The sequence below is a fragment of the Sphaerodactylus townsendi genome, linkage group LG17 (assembly GCF_021028975.2).
Source record: "Sphaerodactylus townsendi isolate TG3544 linkage group LG17, MPM_Stown_v2.3, whole genome shotgun sequence".
In the NCBI taxonomy this organism is placed as follows: Eukaryota; Metazoa; Chordata; class Lepidosauria; order Squamata; family Sphaerodactylidae; genus Sphaerodactylus; species Sphaerodactylus townsendi.
The window spans coordinates 19,266,377-19,289,186 of NC_059441.1; the positions used below are offsets into that span (position 1 = coordinate 19,266,377).

At 46.0% G+C, this 22,810-nt stretch overlaps 1 long non-coding RNA gene across 1 annotated transcript; it reads right to left on the reverse strand.

The window, feature by feature from the left end:
- Positions 1-3,055: 3,055 nt before the first annotated feature.
- Positions 3,056-8,567, reverse strand: LOC125424599. Its single transcript, XR_007243256.1, has 2 exons — positions 6,978-8,567; positions 3,056-3,323 (listed from the first exon to the last, which is right to left on the reverse strand). It is a non-coding gene; the product is annotated as an uncharacterized LOC125424599 (long non-coding RNA).
- Between the last annotated feature and the right edge of the window lie 14,243 nt (positions 8,568-22,810).

The window sequence follows — 22,810 nt, forward strand, 5'->3', positions numbered from 1 at the left end:
GACAAGCTCTTTGTCCCCCCCCCCTCCCTTGTAATATCCTGATTCCCCTGACTCTCCCCCCATTTCCAAAACACTGAGCTTCATTTCCATTGGAAATTATTTTAACGGTAACAGTCGAAAGAAGGTGGTGCCCACAACCAAACATGGAGTCATTGAACACATTTGGGCTGTTAAGTGAAGGTCTCCCTGCCTGCCTCTTTGATGCCATCTGTCCAATTATTGGCAGCCTGATCGGTCAAGGGGTAGAAAGAGGAGATCTGGAGAGAGTTGGCAGCTGTCCTTGTTGTCTCGGTTTTGCTTTCTGGTGTCTCTCTAACAGATGTGGTACCACATGCCCAGCACAGCTGAAGAAAGTGTTGCGTGTGCTCAAATGGCAAATGCTCTTTTAAGGCACAGCCTCCCCTTTTCCAGAGCCAGCATGGTGTAGTGGTTAAGAGCAGGTTCACTCTAATCTGGAGAACCGGGTTTGATTCCCCGCTCTGCTTCTTGAGCTATGGAGGCTTATCTGGTGAACCATATTTCCTTGAGCGTTCCAACACATGCCAGCTGGGTGACCTTGAACTAGTCAGAGTTCTTTGGAGCTCTCTCAGCCCCACCTACCTCATAGGGTGTTTGTTGTTGTGGGTGGGGGGGGGGGGAGGGAAAGGAGTTTGTAAGCCCCTTTGAGTCTCCTTACAGGATAGAAATGGGGTATATAAATCCAACTCTTCTTCTTTCTGCAAGGTCGGATTTGAACGCTGGGTGTGCTCACACATGCATGAGAGCATTCCTTCCTTGAATTTTTCAAAATCATATTGAACCCTTACTTAGGCCCCTTCTGCACAGAATATTCCGCAGAATTATGCACTTTCAATCCACTTTCACAATCGTTTGCAAGTGGATTTTGCTATTTTGCACAGTAAAATCCAGCTGCAAAGTGCATTGAAAGTGGATTGAAAGTGCATTATTCTGCATGTACAGAAGGAGACTTAGTTTGTACACCACTGTCTTTATATGAGATCAGAATGGCCACATAGAGAGGCAGAGTTGGTGCTGTTGTAGCCCCCAAACTTTGCAAGGTGTTTGGATTCACCTGGAATATTGTGTACAGTTCTGGGCACCGCAAATCAAAAAGGATGACAAGCTGGAATGGGTCCAGAGGAGGGCAACCAAGATGGTAAAAGTTCTGGAATCCATGCCTTACAAGAAGAGACTTAGGGAGCTGGGGATGTTTAGTTTGGTGAACAGAAGGTGAAGAGGTGATGTTTAGATATTGGAAGGGATGTCATGTTGGTGAGGGAGCAAGCTTGTTTTTTTGCTGCACCAGAGACAAGGACCAGGAGTCATGGGTTCAAGGTGAAGGAAAAGAGATTCCACCTAAACATCAGGAAAAACTTCCTGACTGTAAGGGCTGTCCAACAGTGGAATGCACTACCTTGAAGTGTGGTGGAGTCTCCTTCTTTGGAAGTTTTTAAAAAGAGGCTGGATGATCATATGTCAGGAGTGCTTTGATTGTGTGTTCCTGCATTGCAGGGGGTTGGACTTGATGGCCCATGGGGTCTCTTCCAACTCTATGATTCTATGATTCCATGGTCAGGCAGGAAAAATAAGGTGCTTCCTGAGGTCGGTCCATACAGCCAGGCTGATTCTTAGACAGCTTCGGGAAAAAATATTTATTAAAAAGGACTCCTTGAGCAGAAATAAGGAATTCTGAGGATGTCTTGGGGGAAAAAAAGCTGTATGGGCTCCCCAGGAAGCCTTTTTCTGAGGACGTCTTATTTGTGCTGTGCAGAATGGACCCCTGTTGTGCTCTACAGGTTCTGTTGATTTTTTAATGTCTTCTGTACCTAATTGAATCAAAACTTCTGTTTACTCTTCAGCTGATAGCAAATTGCTCTTGTAATAGTTTCCTCTGCTTTGGTGGTTTGAGAAGATGCGTGTTGCTGGAATCAGTTTGTGCAGTCCTATGTGATTTCATATGGCTGCGACAACTTTGAGTAGATTGTTGTGTTGCTGTGTAAATGTTTTATATTGGTGCTATTTTATATTGGTGCCATTTATTTAAAATGTGGACTGCCCAGGGAGCTTTTTTGAAGTGTACTGTTTAAGTTTATGAAGTGTAAAAAAAATAAACTACACTTGCAATTGCTAACAAAAGTTACAAGTCCACAAGAAATTTCTACCAGACGCATTGCCTGTACCTAACTCTGCTAGTCATTGAAGGCCCACAGATAACCTGAATGGAAAGGAAGAAGAAGAAGAGTTTGGATTTATATCCCCCCTTTCTCTCCTGTAAGGAGACTCAAGGTGGCTTACAAGCTCCTTTCCCTACCTCTCCCCATAACAGACACCTTGGGAGGCTGAGAGCGGTCTGAGAGAACTGTGACAAGGTCACCCAGCTGGCATGTGTTGGAGTGCACATGCTAATGTGGTTCCCCAGATAAGCCTCAACTCAAGTGGCAGAGCGGGGAATCAAACCCAGTTCTCCAGATCAGAGTGCACCTGGTCTTAGCCACTACACCACTGCTGCTCCTAGCTTTTGTTTAAATTCCTGGGTTTCTGGAAGTGATCTCTACTGACTGCTCTCCATTTGCAAGCCTATCGTGAAATCATACCCCTCCACTCCCTTTTCTACTCCTTCACAGGCCCTTTCCCCACTTACCTTTTTCCAAGGGTTGCTGCCCACAATTCCCAGCGCGCGGCATCCCTGGTGCGTGCCCGGGCGTCCCCACGACCCCACATTCTGCGCGGGGTCATCAAAAGGCGCCCTTTGAAAGAGTGCCAGGGATGCCTCGCGCTGAGGGGGTGCGACAGTAGCAGCGTCGGGGCGGCTGCGCTGTTGCCGCCCCTCTCGTGGGGAGTGCCTGGAGGACCCTGCGCTACTCTCAAGTAGCGCGGGGCTTAAGGTAAGTGGGGAAAGGCCCACAGATCTGGGAGGTCCAAAGATCAATTTGGGTCTACATATCCACCACTTGCTTCCAGCACTGGTCATTTGATCGCACCTGTATAAGCCTTAACCAACCAACCATCCAAACAAACAAAAACCCAGAATAAACTAGAAATATAAAACAGTGTGTGCGTTTTGCTCCTCCGTGTAATATTCCCTCCTACATAATATAATCCTAAAGAGACATGGTCAGTATGCATCAAGCAAGACGAGAGGACATTTCAGGAAGCAGATGGTACCATTAATTCCAAGTCTTTTTTTTTTTTTAAGCATCAATTTCCCTTTGGTCTTTCTGTCTGTCAAGCTGCCTTGGCTGTCGGTGAGGTAGCTGGATAGAATTATCATCTGCCTGCAGGAATCCCTGCTGCCGGTGATAGGAGAGGGGATTTCATTTTCCCTGTAGCAATAAAAGAGATGAGAAAGAGGTAAATTCAGACCTGTGACATGCAACAGCCTATATATCTCCTTACGACAGCTCGCATGCATTTTCTGTTTTCAAAAAACTTTGCTATACAAAATGAATGACAGGATTATTTAGGGGAGAGGCAGGCAGAGTTCTGGTACAAAAACCCTTTCCCTTCTCTTCGGAAAGGATGTTTTTATACTCTGTCTCAGATAAAGATGTCGGTGCTGTCAGTTGAAGTGCAGCGGTCAAGGGAATGGTATGCTTCCCTATTAGAATATAGTCTCAAATGAATATGAGAATTATCATTCATTGTTACGGGCTGCCTTTGTCAAAACCATCATTTTGTGTGTTATTGAACATGGTACTTTGATACCAGAGCATTTATAGTTCATTGAACGACTACTGTCAAACTTTCAAATGGATGAGGAGAGCAGAGCTAGGTGGGCACCTAGCATTCTACAACAGAATGCATTCTACAACAGAGAAGCATTCTACAACAGAAGCATTCTACAACAGAGAAGGCCCAGCATGTTGAATTCTGTGGCAGAGCAATATACACATAGGTGGGATCCAGCAGGTTCTCACCAGTTCCCGAGAGTAGGTTACTAATTATTTGTGTGTGCCGAGAGGGGGTTACTAATTGGTGATTTTGCCACGTGATTTTTGCCTTAGTTATGCCCCTCCTCTCAGCAGTAGCACACAGAACTTGAAGCAGTCTAGCAGGAGGTGCACCAGCATGCGTGGCAGCCTGTGCCTGCGTGCATTTGTTTCCCGCCCAAGGACCAGCACAGCGGCTGCGTCCAGCCACAGCCTCGCCCAGGAATGCCCCTTCCCCGGAATGCCCAGCCATGCCCCCGTCGTGCCCCGCCCAGCCCCATTGGCGCTACGCCACAGTTTGAATCCCACCACCAAGGGAACCTGTTACTAAAATTTTTGGATCCCACCACTGAATATACAATCTACTAACATCTTTTTGTGAGACACCTTGCTGGTTCACAATTCTCCTTATGGATTAATGAGCTCCAAAATATCCTAACATTGCAAACGGAGGGCGGTGATTTCCTTTATTGAGTCACTGCATCTTGTGTTGGGTCTTCCTCTTTTCCTAGCAATATTGACTTTTCCAGATACTTGTCTTCTCATCATGTGACCAAATTATGATAGCTTCAGTTAAGTTATTTTAATTTCTAGGGAGAGGTTGGGCTTGGTTTGTTCTCTTGGTTTGTTCTAGAACCCACTTATTTGCCTTTTTGGTGGTCTATGGTATTGCCGGAGAACTCTTCTCCGACACGCCACATGAATCAACTTTCTTCCTTTCAGCTTTCTTCACTGTTCAGCTTGTTCAACCAGTAGTAATTATCTTGATCTTGGGTGCCAGTGACATATCTGTACACTTAAGGATATTTTCTAGCTCCTTCCCGGCTGCCTTTCCCAGCCTCAATCTTCTTCCATAAAGGATTCTAAAGGATTCTTTAAAAAGCCTGACTATCCCACCTTAGCAGTGGTGGGATCCAAAAATTTTAGTAACAGGTTCCCATGGTGGTGGGATTCAAACTGTGGCATAGCGCCAATGGGCTGGGCGGGGCATGACGGGGGCGTAGCCGGGCATTCCGGGGGCGGGGCATTCCTGGGCGGGGCTGTGGGTGGGAAATGAATGCACGCAGGCGCAGGCTGCCACGCACGCTGGTACACCTCCTGCTAGACTGCTTCAAGTTTTGCACGCTACTGCTGAGAGGAGGGGCGTAACTAAGGCAAAAATCACGTGACAAAATCACCCATTAGTAACCCCCTCTCAGCACACACAAATAATTAGTAACCGACTCTCGGGAACCTGTGAGAACCTGCTGGATCCCACCTCTGCACCTTAGCCCAAGCTCATCAGAGAAGCCAAGGAGAATTGGCAATAGTTAATACGTGGGTGAGAAACCGTCAAGAAAGACTGGAATTGCTACTCAGAGGCGGACAAGGTCAAATCACCTCTTCTTATCTCTTTCCTCAAACACCCCATAGATGGAGTTGCCATGAGTTAGTTGTCACTCAACAGCACATGATTTATGTAATAGGATCAAAAATCCCCCCTCCCCACATGCGTGCATGCACATCTTCTGCAAAGAAGAAGAAAAAGAAGAGTTTGGATTTATATCCCTCTTTTCTCTCTTGTAAGGAGTCTCAAGGTGGTTTATAAGCTTCTGTCCCTTCCTCTCCCCACAACAGACACCTGGTGCGGTAGGTTGGGCTGAGAGAATTCCAAAGAACTGTGACTAGTCCAGGGTTGCCCAGCAGGAATGTAGGAGTGCTGAAACACATCTGGTTCACCAGATAAGCCTTTGCCACTCAGGTGGAGCAGGGGAGAACCAAATCTGGTTCTCCATATTAGAATCCACCTGCTCTTAACCACTACACCTGCTGGCAGAGCTCAAATCCACTGTGCTGCCTTCCCCGGCTCCTTGCAATGCACAAGAACACTTTTTAAACATTGGCACCAAAATGGAAATTTTGCTAGCAGGAGATAAAAGTGCTGTGTTGGTGCTGTGGATCTGAAGAACGTTTTGTGTTCAAATGAGGGGAAGGAAGTGAGTGAAACACTTTAGATATTCCCATATCCCCCCTCCCCCTCCCAAAAGGTTCTCCAATAGAGGATTTGGCAGGCAAGGAAATGCATGCTATTCACTGCCATATCTGCAAACATCTGCCACTCGGTAAAACAAGTCATTTCCTTTGCAGGCAACCCATCAGCAAATGTTAAAAAAATACAGGTAAGGACTAAGGAGCAATCATTTAATGATTGTGAAATAATTGGTAAGCCAGTGGAATGCCCTAGCATATGGTATGTAATTCCTGGTAATAAAAAGATAAGCGTTACACAATACTTATGCAGAAGGAGGGGGGTGGAATGAAAGAAATTACCCCTATAGACTCTTGCCTGAAAAAAAAAACAGCCGCAGAAAACCAGATTTGCATCTGAACATTGTAGAGAGGTGCTCTAGAGCTTTGTGTTTGAATAGCTGGGATCTACAAATGCAGCCTTGCTGCGAAATATCCCTGCTACTAACAAACATAATACATTTTTGATGGAACACATATTTGAGATTAAAACGGAGAATTAGATGTGATACAGACTACATGACCAAAGCTTATCCATGTGAAACTAGCACACAGATGCTCAGAGATACTCACACTTGCCAGTACCAGCCTTGAATGGGGTGCATTCATACATTTACAGCAAATGTCCAAAATATAGTCCTTTGATTATTGCACCTTAAAATGTTCCAAGTTCCCCCAAACAGGTCCAGCTTCTTTGCTTTTTGGACACACATGCCTGAATGTTGACAGTCACATTCAGGTGGCCAAAAGCATATTCTGGAATAAATGTTGTTAGCTTTCTAAGGTGCCACTGGAAACGGCTTTATGTGTGCGGCCAGTGTTGCAACAATAAGGCATACTCAAGTTGATATTAAAGGTCCGTCTCTTATCTGTGATTACACAGATTACACAATATTTCATAAACGTGAGCATATTGATATAGAACGTTTGCCGCTGTGGTAAGCTGTTAGCTGCATCAAAGCACGGTTATTCCACTGTTGCTTGGCGGAAGCCATTCACCACATTGAGATAGCACGGTGAAAATAAAAGTCTGTTCCTTACCTTTCAGGTTAGAGGCAAACGCTAACCGTTTGGTTCTTGTGAGCAGCCAGCCTGTGTTCTAGGAAGGAGCCTCTCTCTGCCTGCTGGGTGTGCTCGTGATGCTGATGTTGGACTAGCAGGGTGGGGGGTGGGGAGGCAGGCTGCGCACAAAATCTCGGTGGTATAGGGGGGAAAAAAGGTTCAAGATATTTAGCACTGCAGAACACATTGCAAGCCAGTTCTTGCAGGGAAATCACCTATATCGAATCTCCCATTTGCTTTTAGGATCTCAAAGTCTGTTTCCTCTGATGTCTCTCTGTTTCTTGCTCCTTTTGCTTCATTGCTTAGCAACCATCAAAAGCGAACCGGCTGAAGACAACCAGTTTTAGGGATGCGCCTCCAAGATCTCCGCGCTGACTGTATCCAAGTGATCCTTTTCTTCAGCTTATTTTAGTTCATTGGATTTTTAGACTGCTCTCCCCTGCTATGCAGGCTCAGAGCGATGTACATCGTAAAGCAGTAATACAATAATGCAATAACAATGCTTCTTGTGATGGTCCTTCCCTTTCCAAGTGTTTGCTTTCAAGCAGAGTTTGGTGTATGAGGAAAACGGCTTGTGAAAGGAAGCAGCAACAAAAATTGAGAAGTTTCTTTTGGGCAACACACGGAGCTTGCTGAGTGATCTTGGGCTAGTCACAGTTCTCTCTGAACTCTCTCAGTCCCATCGACCTCACAATGTGTCTGCAGTGAGGAGAGGAAGAGAAGGGGATGTAAGCCACTTTGAGGCTTTTTACAATGAGAAAAGCTGGGTATAAAACCAAACTTTTCTTCTCCGTCATCCCAGTGGGATCAGCATTGAATCATCTCTTCCATCTCTAAACGGAGGAGCAGTATGGTAATCACAAGATACCTTTGGACTGGTTTGGCTGACTGTTTAAAACTGGAGTTTCTTGAGTGTACGGAACACCGTTCATCTGACTTGCTGCGTAGCTCACGGGCAGCGTGCTTCATTTCACCTGTAATTTGTTTTGCGAGACCTTGCGAAAACAGTCTGATCGCTTCAACGGAGGCGTCTGGAATTAATGCTCACCTGTGACCCACACGGATTTTGGAGCTCACTCAAAGTCCACCGTAAAGGAGCTTTCCGTCAAGTTCATTAACACTAAGCTGGATTTCAGTGAACAATTAATTCTGTCTCCGTCCCTCTATTTTCTTTGGGCTGTCTAACAGATCACACAAGTTCAAGTGGAGATAACAGGATACAAATGGCCAGCGAATAACTGAGGAACATCCTCTGTTGATATGCTTAGCTTGGGCTTTAGCTCTTAATCTTATAAAATCCAGCAAAAGCAAGGATTAAGAATAGGCTGCAAACTAGCGGTGGAGATTACTCCCTCTTGCTTCTAGAGAGAAGCTGAATCGGAACGGAGGAGGAACGAATGCAATTTCTTGTGACCATTGCAGATTCAGCATTGTTTTTGGAGTAGCTCAGAAGTAGCTGCGTACTGCTGAGAGCCAGTGTGGTGTAGAGGTTAAAAGTGGTGGACTCTTTGGAGAACCAGGTTTGATTCCCTGCTCTTCCATATTAGCGGCAGATTCTCATTTGATGAACTGGATTTGTTTCTTTGCTCCTCCACATGAAGCCTGCTGGATGATCTTGGGCCAGTCACAGTCCTCTCCAAACTGTCTCAGCCCCACCAACCTCATAAGGTGTCTGTTGTAGGGAAAGGAAGGGAAAGGAGCTTGTAAGCCACCTTGAATCTCCTTACAGGAGAGAAAGGTGGGGTATAAATCCAAACTCCTCCTCCTCCTCCTCCTTCTCCTTCTCCTTTTCCTTCTCCTTCTTCTTCTTCCAGTGCCTGTTTTTAAAACAAAATGGATTGATTGAAATTAGTTTAGAGGCAGCATTTATGCCTTTAAGAACATTAAGGGGCAAAGCCCTTTGGGGATGTTTTGTTCGGAGGTATTCAACCAGCCACACCTGGATCGTGCATTACCTGTGATCTTCTGATGCATGTGGTCACCATTCTATCTGAAAGAGGCGCCATGTACAGCTTCAGTACACATGAATGAGAACCCTGAAAAACCAGGGTTTGATGTAGCATGTACTGAAGCAAAAACATGGTGTATATAGCTGCTGAACAAAAAATGAATGGAAGAGAAAAGAGAATGTCTCATTGCTTAAGGTTTTCTGCAAACGATCAGTGTCGATGTTTCTATGTGTAGAAAGAAAAGAATAGCTATGAAGCTCTCGCCCCGTCCATAGCCATATATACATTTGACTTGGTTGAAAAGCTGCCTTATTGCAGAGAAACTGAATGGAGAAGCGAGGGGAAGGAAATGTTCCATTATCTCATGAACAGAGAATAACTTTTGCTACAATGCAAAATCCTCCCTGGCACACCTTTTGCATTTGCCTGGCTCTGATGTTATATCTCGAGATACATTTTCATGCTTGTCCTTCTGTTGAACTTCAGACAACTTCCCCAAATACTATCCTTTCTATTACGGAAGTGAAGAAGAAGAAGGTGAGTTTGGATTTATACCCCACGTTTCTCTCCTGTAAGGAGACTCAAGGTGGCTTACAAGCTCCTTTCCCTTCCTCCCCCTACAACAGACACCTTGGGAGGTAGGTGGGGCTGAGAGAGTTCCGAGCGAACAGTGACTAGCCCAAGGTCACCCAGCAGGAATGTAGGCGTGCGGAAATGCATCTGGTTCACCAGATAAGCCTCTGCCACTCAGGTGAAGGAGTGGGGAGTCAAACCCAGTTCTCCAGATTAGAATCCACCTGTTCTTAACCACTACACCACGCTGGTTTGGCCTTCCACTGACTGCACACATGATGGGGTGTTTGTTTCTTTTTAAGTGATGCTGCCTTTCCGGCAGAAGCATCTCTAAACCAGCAAATAAAAGCCACAACAATAAAACAGCAGCTGACTAGACACAGTTCTGGATAGTTGTTGTGGCGAAACGGGCTTGCTTTTGGCTGGCAGGCCCTATTTCGCACTCTGCACACCCCCAGGAGTTACCGACTTTTCCTGGGGAGGGCTAACTTTCTCTTTGGGTATGCTGCCACCACCTGATCATTTGAGGACTGCCTGCTGGGGAAGATCAGGATTTCCCAGCTTCCTTTCCAACTGCACGAGGCCCCTGCCTCAGTTTCCCCTTGGCTCCCCTCTCCTGGGTTCCACAGGGTAGACTGGAGATCCTGGAGGAAAAGCTGCTCAGCCTTCCTCTACCTCCTGTTTAAATAGCGTGTCCAAGACAGTGGGGCATACGTGGTACAGAGAACTTTCCTCCACAGCTAAGGTTTTAAAAAGTATTTATTAAAAAGAAAATGATTACCATATGTTTTAGCACACACCAGGGATTTATGCAAGGGTTACAAAATAAAAGGAGATAAAAAACACAAATCCCTCTTTTCCTCTATCACTCAATACATACCCTGGCTAAAGGTTGGTAGAAAGCAGGGGGTAGAGTCCTTAAAGCTTAAAATGTTGCCAGCTTGGCAAAGGAGCTCACATTACCTGGCTGGAGCACATGGTCCAGAAAATGGTTGCCGCCTTCCCAGTTCAGGCAAGAACTCTGCTCCCCTCCAGAGAGACCTGAGCCAAGAGACCTCGCCCTCTCTTCCCCTCAATTTATCAGATCCCAGACCCCACCCTCCTTTGACCAGGTCAGGCTGGGTCAAGATATCATTTCCCCCTAGGTCAGGTAGCATTTCCTGATGTTTCTCTGGGATTTCTAAGTCCTCCAAATCTCTGGTACCTGGTTGGAGAAGAAGAGGATGAAAGAAAAAGGAAACGGAAGGGGGGGGGGGAGCCATTTCTCCACAGTTGTATTAAGTATCAACAAGCAGCAGAACATAATTCAAAAACAGCCATAAAAATCATTTTTAAAAAAGAAAAGAGATGATCCAGCCCAATTAAGCTCTGGGAATGATTTAAGAACTGAACTTTACTCCTAGTGTGACTACTAGGGCCTCTTCTGCATATGCAGAATAATATGCTTTCAATCCACTTTCAATGCACTTTGCAGCTCTGCGGAATAGCAAAATCCACTTGCAAACAATTGTGAAAGTGGATTGAAAGTGCATTATTCTGCATGTGCGGAAGGAGCCTGGGTTAGGAAGGCTTACTGAAGAGAGAACAAATCAGGTGTTCTTTCAGTTGGGGGTGGGAGAACTGGTTTTCTTTTATAATGAAGTTGAAGTTTGGTGACATTCAGAAGGGACGAGCAATACCAGGAGAGAGATGTGGAGAAAACCTTTGATTGCACCAAAATTTCAGGCTAATTAGGAAACCAAAATGATTCCTGATGGCGGCTAATCTCTTGGGACAATGATCATACGAATAGTTTTCAGCCTCAGACTGATGAAGATGGTAATTAAGAGAGGGTTTCATGTCGAAATAAGGCGACACACCGTGCACTGGCCATGCGAGGAGAAGACATGAAAGCCTCCAGGGAGCGGCAGTTAGTCCTGGGTTTCTCATTTTAATGAGAAATCCCTGACATTTGGCACGGCACGTTCTTTTGATTCCTGTTCTAAAGAGGATCTGTGATCATGCAGAAGAAAGGCCTGCTTTGCGGCAATGACTCGTTTCGGAGCTCCTCTCCACGCACGCTGCAAAGCGTCTGTTTAAAAAGAAAACCTCTTTCTGATTTAGGCAGCAGGCATTTCGTTATGCCAATACAGCCGCTGGGGGAGACCGTGAAACACACCCGGGCGCACTTAAAATGAATCTGAAGTATAGGGGAAAAAATAACTGGGTGTGGATTCTCATGAGATAGGTTACAAGATGGTACTCAAGTGTTTGAGAATCCTGAAGGCCAAGGGTTGGCATCTCCGTGTCCCAGAAGATGGCCCACTTAGTATGGTATAGTGGTTAGACTGTTGGACTAGGGCAGTGATAGCGAACCTCTTCAACACCGAGTGCCCAAATTGCAACCCCAAACCCGCTTATTTATAGCAAAGTGCCAACACTGCAATTTAACCTGAATACTGAGGTTTTCGTTTAGAAAAAAAGGTTGGCTCCGAGGTGTGCGTTACTCGGGAGTAAGTTTGGTGGTGGCTTTGCTTTGAAGCAACCATGCAACTCTTCCAACAGGTGAATCACGACCCTAGGAAGGTTTACTCAGAAGCAAGCCCCATTGCCAGCAACCAAGCTTACTCCCAGGTAAAGGATCGTGCTTTAGTTCTTCGCATGAAAATCAGTGGGGTTCAACAGCGCTTAACAGGGTTACCTACACTGCTTCCCCAAAACTAGGTCTTAGATTTAATGCTAATAATCTCCCTGAAATAATTACACTATTATCACATGACAAACTCTGTCCACATGTGCCCACAGAGAGGGCTCTGAGTGCCACCTGTGGCACCCGTGCCATAGGTTTGCCACCACTGGACTAGGGTTTGGAAAACCAGATTCACATCCCTCACTGGGTGATATTCAGTCACTAGCATTCCCAGCCAGCCTACCTCACTGGGGGGTTTGTAAGAAAGCAAGGGAGAGCTATGCCCATTGTTTTGAGATCCTGTGTGGAAGAATGGGATTAAAATGTATAAAATGCTTAGCCTGTTCACTCCCACTAGGAATGGAAGGTGTTTGTTCATTTATTTCTTTATTAGATTTGGTACACCACTCACCCCCGAAGGGCTCTGGGCGGTGCACAATGTACATAACAAAACTTTACCATTTAAAACCAGTTATAAATAAGATAAAACCATAAATAGCCTATTGATATATCAGATGGCACAGATCACATTCCATTTCAGATCACAAGGGTTGGTCCAGATGGCATAACCATATCTGGTCGAAATACAGGGGATGGCATCCATTTTAGCGGCTCCCCCCCCCCCCCCCACTCACACACAAACACAGAGGCTGATTCCGCATGGGCCAAAAACAGCAGTGTGAAAACGGTGTGAAAATGGTGTAAAAGGGTTTAAAATGGTGTAAAAGGGTTTATACTGTTTTCACACCGTTTTCACACCACTGTTTTTGGCCCATGCGGAATCAGCCCCAGTGTTGCAGGACTGTTTGGGGAAATCTCTTGTTTTTGGCAAGAAGGGGCATTGGAGGAGCAGATCAGCACTCTTTGGCCCTTTATGCATACAATGCTTACTCTGCTTCTGTCAGCTTCACAATGGGTTTTTCCTGGGGGGTTTTTGTGTGTGTTTAAATAGGATTCTCCCACTGCAAAGTGTCCTCCACTGATCCGATCCACCATTTTACCCACCCGTTCTCCCAGCGCAGTCTCCAGCTAGCGATATTGCTCTCTGCTGCTGTTTTGTGTGTGTATTCTGTCTTCTTGAATCTAGCGTTATTTTGCTGTAAATTCTGTGTTCTGGTCTACTGCTCCAGTGGTAGACTGGCAGTGTTAAAATTAAAACATTTTTTTAAATAAAAAAGAAAGCTCTTCTGAACTGGGGTGTTGTGTGGTTTCTGGGCTGCATGGCCGTGTTCTAGCAGCATTCTCTCCCGACGTGTCGCCTGCATCTGTGGCTGGCGTCTTTAGAGGACTCTTCTGAACTGCTGCTCTGAAGAATGGGGTGTGTGTGTGTGTGCTGTAGGCTGGGCAGGGGGAAGGCACAGAGGAGCGAGAAAACCCACTCTATGTAAAGGAGACCCCAAGTGCTAAATGGCCTTTGAGTCAGCAAAGACATGCTGTCTCGCTTCACTTTCCCTGCAAAAAGGGAGAAAAAGTCATGCTTTCAGAGGTTCAGGAAACAGCAGATATTCTCTAATGTGAGACGTGGTGAGTTTGGGAGAAGGGAAAACATATGCGTAACCGAGAATTCCAACTCCAAGGGAATGTCCACTCTATGTAAAGGAGACCCCAAGTGCTAAATGGCCTTTGAGTCAGCTTTTCTGGTGCTACGAAAGTAGAACTAAAGAGCTTTACATGCATAAAGGGGTGACCGCAAACTGAACATGAATCAGCAGTATGATGAAGCCGCCAAGAAAGCCAGTGCAATTCTGAGCTGCATCAATAGGAGTCTAGTGTTTAGATCAAGGGACTAAATAGTACCACTCTACTCTTCATTGGTCAGACTTCACCTGGAATACTGTGTCCAGTTCTGGCCACCATAATTCAAGAAGGATATTGACAAGCTGGAATGGGTCCAGAGGAGGGCAACCAAAAAGGTCAAAGGTCTAGATTCTGTGCCCTATGAGAAGCTGCGCAGGGAACTTCTTTGGAGTCAGAATGGGATAAAAATGCAATTGGTATGGATATGCTGGTAAAAGCTGGTGATTTATCAACTAGAAATTCCTCCGTCGCTTGACAACCTCAAAATGCTTCCAAGAAAACTTACAGGAAAAAAATGTAATTAGCTCTGTCAAATTAGCCTGCCATTGGGAGTGAGCATCATGTGTGGTGGGATCTTCTTTTAGCCCCCCACCCCCAACTCCACTCTCTGGATATCCTCCCTCAGGTATGCTTGAAGTCTAATTTTCTGACTGATGAATCCTCACACCATGCTGAGATCTCACTACAGCTGTCTGGGAGAGCTTTCTAATAAGGCTGGTCAGTTTGCTGGAATGTTTATCTCCTCCTCCAGAACAGTGACTTTGGGCTAATCACAATTCTCACTGAACTCTCTCAGCCCCACCTACCTCACAAAGCCTCTGTTGTAGGAAGAGGAAAGGAAGGAGTTTGGGACTCCTAACAGTTGAGGAAAGTGGCATATACATCCAAATTCTTCTTCTTCTTCTAATGGGACTCAATGGAATGTGTTTACTTCCCCAAATCCGTTCCCCATGCTCAGGTTGGATATATTCTTTTATTTTTTATTTTATTTTTCTATTTATATCCTGCCTTCTCCAGCAGGACTTGAGGCAGCGAACAATAAAATAGGCATAAAAACAATTCAGATACATAAAAACCAGTAAAAGCAAGTTTGGATGACAGCTCCCCTCCCTCCCCACCGTGCCAACAGAAGGCCAACGACTGTAGCAATCAAGTTAGGCCGATTGGCCAGATGGAAATGCCTGGTGGAGAAGAAGGAGGAGGAGGAGGAGGAGGAGGAGGAGGAGGAGGAGGAGGAGTTTGGATTTATATCCCCCCCTTTCTCTCCTGTAGGAGACTCAAAGGGGCTTACAATCTCCTTGCCCTTCCCCCCTCACAACAAACACCCTGGGACGTAGGTGGGGCTGAGAGAGCTCCGAGAAGCTGTGACTAGCCCAAGGTCACCCAGCTGGCGTGTGTGGGAGCGTACAGGCTAATCTGAATTCCCCAGATAAGCTTCCACAGCTCAGGCAGCAGAGCGGAGAATCAAACCCGGTTCCTCCAGATTAGATACATGAGCTCTTAACCTCCTACGCCACTGCTGCTCCCATTACAGGCCCTGCGGAAACAGTTTAGGTCCCGCAGAGCCCTGATCTCACACAGGAGCTTATTCCACCAGGTACGGACCAGGGCAGTAAAAGCCCAGCCCTCAAGGTGGCCAGCCGGATGTACATCAACAGATATTACAAACCCCCTCCGCCCCCAATTTTCAGCCATAAACAAAACAAACTCTATATTGCTATCTCTGAAAAGTGCCCACACTTGGGGAACAGAGGAGTGTCTAATAATACAAAATGAGGAAGAATGCTTACGTTAAACAGGGAAGACGGCGGGACATGTTGCCTGCATGCGTTCTCTTCCAGTAAATATTGCTTATTAGCAAACTGACTGAGCCCGGCTCAGAGATGCCATCATTAAACGGCGTCCTTGGAGGATCTGCAAGATTGTAATGAGACACAGGGGACCCAAATGCAAATTTGAATTCTTCCAAGACCAGAAAAGAAGCTAAGAGAATTTGCTTGCAAATCCATTTCTGCCCCAGCTTATTATGCTAACTGCTGACCAAGCCTGGAGGCAGGCAAGCAGCCGGGGGAGTCCATCAACAGCTCCATTCTGCCTGAGGCCCCTTCCGCACATGCAGAATAATGCACTTTCAATGCTTCTTGCAGCTGGATTTTACTTCGTGGAATAGCAAAATCCACTTGCAAACAATTGTGAAAAGTGGCTTGAAAGTGCATTATTCTGCATGTGCAGGCCAGAGTGACGTCAGTCAAATTGAAGAGCCAGGATGGTTTTATAGGACCCGGTATAATATCATTGGATCCCTGTTCAGTTTGGTGCTGCAGTGCCACTTTTTGGCCACCTGCAATGGTAGTGGTGCAACGTAGCAGCTGGTCTGGGCCACAGTTTAGTTGTGGTGCCGGTGTGTCAGCGGCACTTGTGTACAAAAGTGTAAGAATTAATAGAGGCAATTTGAATGTCTCAGTTTGCTTTCCAGGCAACTTCCCTATTGGAGTAAGCATGCTAAGGTTAGAAGAGGTAGGCCCTAAGGAGAATTCAACAGTAATAACATTCTATTGTTTTAATACATATTGTCACCAACCACGGGGTAATCCGCACCTGTCGCCGCTGGCAGAGTTGAGCGGCCCCTTTAGAGCAGTGCTTCTAGGGTAGCTTGGTTGGACCCAACAGGTGTGATGTGAACCGTGCAAGCCCCTGTCAACACTGCTGGCGAGACTCCAGCCGGGGATGCTGTAGATTTTGTGCTAAATATTTTCAGCAGACAAGCTCGTTGGGTTCAGTGGTGATGATTAAATATGTTTTGTTAGGTCTATTCAATTTCGGAGCAAGCGAACACCTGCCAAATAATATTAGATTGGCTTCCCCCCCTCAAAAAAAAGTCTACGTGTGCTAAAATGATGCTGATCCAAACACATCGGCAGCCATTGACCTTGTTATGAACTACAGTGGTGGCGAACCTTTGGCACTCCAGATGTTATGGACTACAATTCCCATCAGCCATTCCCAATTCCCATCAGCCATTCCCAATTGGCCATGCTGGCAGGGGCTGATGGGAATTGTAGTCCATAACATCTGGAGTGCCAAAGGTTCGCCACCACGGACTTAGATGAACACCAAAATGTTGAGAGAGAGAAGGAAGGAAGGAAGGAAGGAAGGAAGGAAGGAAGGAAGGAAGGAAGGAAGGAAGGAAGGAAGGAAGGAAGGAAGGAAGGAAGGAAGGAAGGAAGGAAGGAAGGAAGGAAAACATGACATTTATGTACGTTTGTTTTTTGTAGTTTGAGACTGACTTGCCTATTTAATTAATGCTTGTTGAGTCAGACAAAAGCCCAGCAGTGAGGAATGGAACTCTGGCTATGTGAGAAATGGTGCGCAGAAAAACCCTCCCTGTCAAGAATGTATGGGGTGAAGCCGCCTGCTGAACAACCATAAATAGATTAAGTAACAGCCATGAAAAAAATCAGTTCCATGTCCATGACTGGTGAACAGAATGTGAGCCGAATCAGCAGGTGTTCAGAGCATCTCTGGTTCCAGCCAGTAGTGGCGACCAATAATGACGTCAGACTGACAAAGTGTTCAATCACGAAATGGGCGAGTACTGGAAACCTCATCAAAAATGAAAGCTTTTTGCCTTGCGATGGTGAGACACATCAGGAAATATGCAAGCACTTAGAATATTATGCTTGAAGTGAAGTTTTCCAATAGTATTCAAGCAATAATGATGTTAGACTAAGCGTTCAATGACTAAATGGGCGAATACCAGAAACCCCGTCTGTATTTCGATGTCACTGTCGCTGCTCAGACGTTTTTGTACACTGCAGTAGATACAGATTGTGCTATTTATAGTATCATTTGTGAATTTGTCTTGACACTTAAGTTTGTTTATTTTGCATGTTGCTATGTCTGCGGATGGCTTGTGTTTGTATGTACATCCATTTTGGAGTATTTCATGTTCACTCTTTTGACACTTTATTAAATTTTCCAATATGTTTGCTTGCTTGGAGTTACTTGCAGCCACAGAGAAGCGTGTGATCCTCCAGGACCACGGCATCAGAGGTGGGATCCAACCAGTTCTCACCACTTCTCTAGAAGGGGTTGCTAATTTTTTCTGAGTGCCGAGAAGGGGTTACTAAAGCAACCTCCCTGCCCAATAGGGACTGGAGGTGTGTGTGTGCGGTGGCGCCACTGTTTGAATCCCATCACCATAGGAACCTGTTATTAAAATTTTTGGATCCCACCACTGCACGGCACACTCCCTCTGAGAGGTTTCCTGCTGAATTAAAGGGTGACTCTTCCGCTGGCATAATGTGGGCTGCTCTAGTGAGCTTCCACAATGACATGAGAACATGGTCAAAGGTCTGGAATCCATCCATGCCCTACAAGGAGAGACTGAGGGAGCTGGGGATGTTGAGTTTGGTGAAGAGAAGATGAAGAGGTGACAGGATAGCCACGTTTAGATAGTTGAAGGGATATCATGTTGGTGAGGAAACAAGCTTGTTTTCTGCTGCTCCAGAGACTAGGACCAGGAGCAATGGATTCAACGTGAAGGAAAAGAGATTCCACCTAAACATCAGGAAAAACTTCCTGACCGTCAGGGCTGTTCGACAGTGGAATGGTGGGATCCAAAAAATTTTGTAACAGGTTCCCATGGTGGTGGGATTCAAACTGTGGTGTAGCGCCAATGGGGCCAGGCATTCCTGGGGCGGGGCATTCCTGGGCGGGAATTGAAGCAGTCTTGAAGCAGTCTAGCAGGAGGTGCACAGGAGGTTTCCCGCCCAAGGACCGGCACAGTGGCTGCGTCCTTGCCACAGCCACTGTGTCGGTCCTTGGGCGGGAAACCTCCTGTGCACCTCCTGCTAGACTGCTTCAAGTTCTGCGCGCTACTGCTGAGAGGAGGGGCGTAACTAAGGCAAAAATCACGTGGCAAAATCACCAACTAGTAACCCCCTCTTGGCACACACAAATAATTAGTAACCTACTCTCGGGAACCTGTGAGAACCTGCTGGATCCCACCTCTGAATTCACTGCCTCCGAGAGTGGTGGAGTCTCCTTCTTTGGAGGTTTTTAAACAAAGGCTGGATCAGCATATGTCAGGAGTGCTTTGATTGTGTGTTCCTGCATTGCAGGGGGTTGGACGTGATGGCCCTTGGGGGTCTCTTCTAACTCTATGATTCTATGACTCCTTACTCGGCTCCTCAAGTTCTGTGTTGAAGAGTTCTGAAGAGCAAAAATTGTTGTCAACATTTGTCCAGTGTATAGATGCACTTCTAAAGAGGGTGCACCTCTGTCAAGTAGAAGAGATTTGCTTAACTTGGACTTATTGCAAAGACACTCCACAAGAAACGAAGGGGAACTTATAGTCTTGGGCATGGAAAGAAATCAGTTTTCTAGGGCTGAGCTTCCCTTTGCCGCCTTTCTAATTGCATTATAAACTGTCGTGGGAAGTATCTGGAGAATGGATCCCCAAGTTAATTTTTCTCCACGACATCCATCAAGCGAGCGCTCATGGACATTTAAACGTCTGATAATACTCCCATTTGCATATTGCTGTACATCTACAGCTGTCATTAGACCCAATTTGCACACATGATTTGCTCCTCCGAAGCTTCAACGGCTGAATTTTTATCTAGAGACAGGAAGGTCAGAAAAGTTTAATTGATTGTATAATGCAATTGAAAAGACTGGCAGAGATCTGGGGCAATTTGGGGACAGCTGTCTTCAGAGCTAAAAGTGGCATCGCAGCTGTGATGGGAGCCGGACGGCAAGGTATCTAGCAGAGGATGGGACGGAACTTGAAAATGGGGCAGCTTCCACATTTTCCTACTGGGAGTTGAGGGAAGCCAACAAACTGGACATTTCTTTATAAACTGGGGTTACAATCAGTGTACAACCTGCTTTCCTCAGGTAGATTCTAATCTGGAGAACCAGGTTTGATTCCCATTCCTCCACCTGAGTGGCAGACTCTTGTCTTGTGAACCGGATGTTTTTCTGCACTCCTACATTCCTGCTTGGGCCAGTCACAGTTCTCTCAGAACTCTCTCAGCCCCACCTACCTCACAAGGTGTGTGTTGTGGGGAGGGGAAGGGAAAGGAGCTTGTAAGTCACCTTGAGTCTCCTTACAGGAGAGAAAGGTGGAATAAAAATCCAAATTCCTCCTCCTCCCGCTCCTCCTCCTGATTGTTTTGGGCTGCATCAGGATTGTCATGTCAGGTTCTGCTGACGTCCTCTGCATTTCACTCTTTGTTACCAGAGATTTGCCACCAGGTCTGAACTGTTATAAGGAAAAATAGCGTTCACCTGATGGGCACTCAGTAACAGGAGCTGACACTTAACTGCCCCATTTTCTGGCCCGTCTTCTGTTTTGAATGCCCATCCTGCCAGCCTCCTATGTTCTGCATTGATGTTCCTCCTGCAACAGGTAGTAGCAACTCACCTAAAGATAGTCCCCTGTGGAAGCAGCAGTCAATATCGATAACTTCAGTTTCTCCCACAGGAAAAAAAAATTTGCATTAGTGGCACCTTTAACATCCACAAAGTTTCCTTCTTGGCACAAGCTTTTGTGTGCACACACACTTCTTTAGATACACCTGGTGACTGTAAATTACAAACCTCCATGCAGTAACAAGGTTTCCTTTCACAGAGCTTCTTTCCCCACCCACTTAAATAAATAGGATTTTTAAAAAACAAAATAGCTTAAACCCACCTAGCCAAAAAAAGAAACGGGTGGAGGTAAGAATGTGCAGCGTTTTGGGAAATGTAAAGCTAATTACCTTCCTGGTTTCTGCTTAGATTCCCACTACTTTTGTGTTCTTAACATCCCCCTGGAATCAACTCACGCCATAAGAACCCCCCCTTTATGGGAAGCGAAATGAGGTGCAGAAAGATGGGTAATAGATGGCTCCCTTCCAACCCCAGCTCCCCCCCCCCCACACACACACACTTTTTATATATTGAAGCAAATAAATTACTTAGACTCGCCTCTGGGAATTGTGGTGGACTAGCCCAGCATTCTGGCTGGTCAGCTCTTAATAATCCCACTTTGCAGAAACTGCAAAGAGGCAATTAGAAGCAATGTTTATTCAAACCGCGGTATAAGTTAAGGGCGTGCCTGCATTGAGACGTGCCTGGTGATTTCTTCATTCCAGTGTCGCTTGTTTTGCATTTAATTTCTTCCACCAGCCATATTCAGATGGCTGCGATGCTGCCTTTCTTGCATTGGGCAAAACTGGATTTGGCCTCCAAACGATGAGATTGCAGCTAATTGCCAGCGTGGTTTAGTGGTTAAGAGCAGGTGCACTCTAATCTGGAAAACCAGGCTTGATTCCCCGCTCTGCCACTTGAGCTGTGGAGGCTTATCTAGTGAACCAGATTGGCTTGTGCAATCCAACACATGCCAGCTTGGTGACCTTGGGCTAGTCACAGTTCTTTGGAGCTCTCTCAGCCCCACCCACCTCACAGGGAGTTGGGGAAGCGGGGAATGAGATTGTAAACCCCTTTGAGCAGGTGCACTTTAATCTGGAGAACCAGGCTTGATTCCCCACTCTGCCACTTGAGCTGTGGAGGCTTATCTAGTGAACCAGATTAGCTTGTGCAATCCAACACATGCCAGCTTGGTGACCTTGGGCTAGTCACAGTTCTTTGGAGCTCTCTCAGCCCCACCCACCTCACAGGGTGTTTGTTGTGGGGGGGGGAGGAAAAGGAGATTGTAAGCTCCTATGAGTCTCCTTACAGGAGAGAAAGTGGGGATATAAATCCAAACTCTAGTAGGGTTACCAGTTCTGGGTTGAGAAATAACTGAGGGTGGAGCCTAGGGAGGTTTGGGGAGGGGAGGGACCTCATCAAGACACACACCTGTAAAACCAACCCCCCCACTGCCATTTTAACCAGATCAACAGAATTCTGCAGTCTGGAGATCTGTTATAATTCTGGGAGCTCTGCAGGCCATGCCTGGAACTTGGCCACTGTAGCAGCATCCACCCAAGTGGCCCAGTGTGGTGGGCGAGGCCAGCTAAGATTGATGCTGTGCTTTGTAAACACAGTAGAAGATAAGATGCTGCTGTACACTATTGACCTATGATGTGTGAACACAGATTATGGGAATAAAAATGAGTGTGGTGGGTGATTACCTGAGATGGGACATCCCGAGATAAAGCTTTTATGCACACAAATGCTTATCTTGCGGCTGTGTGCTTCACAGGGGCCTCTTCTGCATATGCAGGGTAATACACTTTCAACCCGCTTTCAGTGCACTTTGCAGCTGGATTTTACAGTGCGGAATAGCAAAATCCACTTGCAAACAATTGTGGAAGTGGATTGAAAGTGCATTATTCTGCATGTGCAGAAGGGGCCAAAGAAAGACAAACCCTGTACTTTTATACACACAGGGTTTCCTCCCTAAGTTTTGGAATAACACCGTCTTCTTCCTAGTGGATCCCTTTCTTCCTATTTTACTAATTTTACCTCTCCCCAGCTCTGCCAAGTCTTTATGTTGATCTGCCTTACTGTTCTTCCTATAGTCACCTTGAATGGCAGGTTCCTATGCATTCCTCACAGTGAAAGACTTTGCCTTTGTTCATCAAGACAACCTGGAACTACAGCGCATGCTTTGCACCACTGTGGGTTTTACGCAGCCTTGCATGGATCACTTATAAGGCCATTACTTACGGAAGGCGCCCTCTCATGTATTTTATTAGGATTCCAAGCACTTAAGTATATTATCTCCTAACAGCATTTGGGGGGAGGGTATAGGAGAAAGATCCCAAGGCTGAGTTTTGGCCCAGGGTTACCTTTCACCAGAAACTGTTACCTCAAGGTTGAGAGGAGATGGGAGACAGCTATGCTCCCTCTTCTACCGTGTTTCCCCGAAAATAAGACAGTGTCTTATATTAATTTTTGCTCCCAAAGATGCGCTATGTCTTATTTTCAGGGGATGTCTTATTTTTCTGTGTTCTGTTCGTCGGGCATGCTTCCAAACAAAAACTTTGTTACGTCTTACTTTCGGGGGATGCCTTATATTTCGCACTTCAGCAAAACCTCTGCTACGTCTT